Source organism: Grammomys surdaster, unplaced genomic scaffold, assembly GCF_004785775.1.
Source record: "Grammomys surdaster isolate TR1022 unplaced genomic scaffold, NIH_TR_1.0 218, whole genome shotgun sequence".
Lineage (NCBI taxonomy): Eukaryota > Metazoa > Chordata > Mammalia > Rodentia > Muridae > Grammomys > Grammomys surdaster.
In genome coordinates, this window is record NW_021604663.1 from 3,068,591 (window position 1) to 3,070,961 (window position 2,371).

The 2,371-nt window shown below is 49.2% G+C and overlaps 1 protein-coding gene across 1 annotated transcript in view; it reads left to right on the forward strand.

Moving 5' to 3' along the window:
- Nucleotides 1–2,371, forward strand: part of Plg (plasminogen) — a 43,205-nt gene that overhangs the window by 29,146 nt on the left and 11,688 nt on the right. The window lies entirely within an intron of this gene.

Genomic DNA, 2,371 nt, shown 5'->3' on the forward strand with positions numbered 1-2,371 from the left:
GAGAGAGAGAGAGAGAGAGAGAGAGAGAGAGAGAGAGAGAGAGAGAGCCTGCAAACTATCATCCTAACATTTTATGGAAAAAAATGCAGCTATTTCTGTTAGCTCCGTTCCCCACACCTTGGATTTCCTATTCATTAGCCACCTAACTTAGAGATAGCATGTCAGGTTCCTTCGTGGGGGATTTGAGACTCTTTTTTGGGAGGAAGGGGCTTGGATCTGGAAAAGGAAGGTTGACATTGGGATTTGAAATTGGGATGGCAGGTCGACAGCTGTGTCTGCAAAGTGAGACCGCTTCTGCTCTGGGCTCACCAGCTTTGCAGTCAGAACTTGTCCTTGTAGATTTTCTCACAGTGAGCTGGTCTGGGGAGGGGATGCCTGGGACTAGAGGGAGGGGCTTAGCTTGCAAAGCTCTTAGAGGCTGTGTCCCCAGTGTTCTGGGGGCAGTGGTTAGGAGTTGTTAAGAGTAGTTAGGTGGCTCTTGGGCAGAGCAGGAGGGGGGAGGAGAGGGAAAGGTAATAGGCAGTCTTCTACCCGCCCATTTTACCATAAGATAACTCAGAGGCTGCCAGAGTTAGAGAAGGTGAGAGTGACCTTTTTCTCTGGGGGTGCTTTTTTTATATTTGGAAGAAATTGTCTTGGTGGCCTCTTTACCCGAAAGAGGTGGCCTCTATCCTTGGATCTGGCCACTGTGCCTCAGTGTCTCTCTTTCAATCTCCACATTCAGTTTCTATCCCATTCCCCATCCCATCCCCATGTCCTTACTTGCCTTGCACAGGCCACCCTTAAGTGGTACCGGGCCTAGCATTCATGTCTTGGGCTCTGTGTCCTGGCTTCAGAGGGCTCTGGTCCTCTCTGTAGCAGCTGTGGATACCAGAGAATCTGTTTTTCTCAGTGTGAGCCAAACCTTGGAATCCAACGGTCATATCCCATGATGCCAATCCATGATTCCTCATGCCTTCAAAAGCAATACCACACGGGAGATGCTTAAACACAATTTGCCAAGGTCCGCTGCCAGCTTCATGTGCATCTTTGCCTGGACTCCCACTCCGAATAGACTATAGCTCCTGTATGCTGACCCTAAGGAAATGAGTTTCCGGAAGATTTCATCAAGGTGATGCTGATCTCTTGTTTACTGCAGCTGATTTTTCAGTCCCAGCTGACCGGCATCAATTATAATAGCAGACCAAAGGTTTCACTTCACAGATTCCTAACTCAAAACATCACATAAATAGAGCCAGTAGTGTCTTTGAGAGACCCTCAAACTCTCATCTGAAATGTCACAAGCTTGGCCTTCGTTTCTCTCAACATTCTTGTCTTCAAAGCTCTCACAGAATAGCTCCTAAAGCCCTGAGCACTCAATGGCTTCCCTCCCCCCCCCCCAACCCCTGCACAGATCTCCAAAATCCTTCCAAAACCCTCCCCAAAACAACACAGGCAGGTCTGTCACAGTGAGCCTACTCAGTGGTACCAACAGATGTTCTACTTAGTGTCTCTGTTGCTATGGTAAAAAACCCATGACCCAAAGCAACCAGGGGAAGAAAAGGGGTTGTTTGGCTTACCTTTCACATCACAGTCCATCACTGAGGGAAGGCAGGCAGGAACTTGGAGGCCGGCAGATACCATGGAGGAATGCTGTTACCAGCTTGCTCCTGAAAACTGACTCAGCCTGGCTTTTTATACCACTCAAGACCACCAGTCCAGGGAATGGCACCGCCTACAGTGGGCCGAGCCCTACTACATCAATCACTAATGAAGAAAATGCCCCCACAGACTTGGCCAAAGGTTTATCTGATGGAGGCAATTCCTCAGCAGAGGTTCCCTCTTTCCAAGTGAATGTACTTTCTGGCAAGATGACAAACCGCTAACCAGCACGCACACATGCATGAACCAATAGGCACTGAGCTGAGCTTTAGAGAAGACAGTTCCACCACAACACACAGCTCTCTTTGAAAAACCCTCCTTGCATGGTTTCTCAGAACAGGCCGTAGCAAACAGAGTAGAAAATTCAGGTTCCAGCTACTTCAGAGTGTGGCCTCTCTGGTTGACCATGATGGAAGGTGTTTCTTCTAGGGATGCCATGAATGATCCTTATAGTTACCTTTCTGGTGACTTTGGGGATGCAGGCCACAGTGAAGCATTTTTGAATATCCCTTACATCTCTGTTAGTGGGAATTACCAACGATGGGATGCAGCCCCTGCTCTCTGGTACAGTGGCAGGCTTGCTGATGAGAGGGAATGCATGCAGGAGGTAAACAGAGAGGAGGCAGGTGGGGCAAGTGGATTGATTGTTAGTGTTTGGTTATAGTGTTTGGGGTAGTAGGCAGGGCAGGGCAGGGCAGGGCAGGGCAGGGCAGGGCAGGGCAGGGCAGGG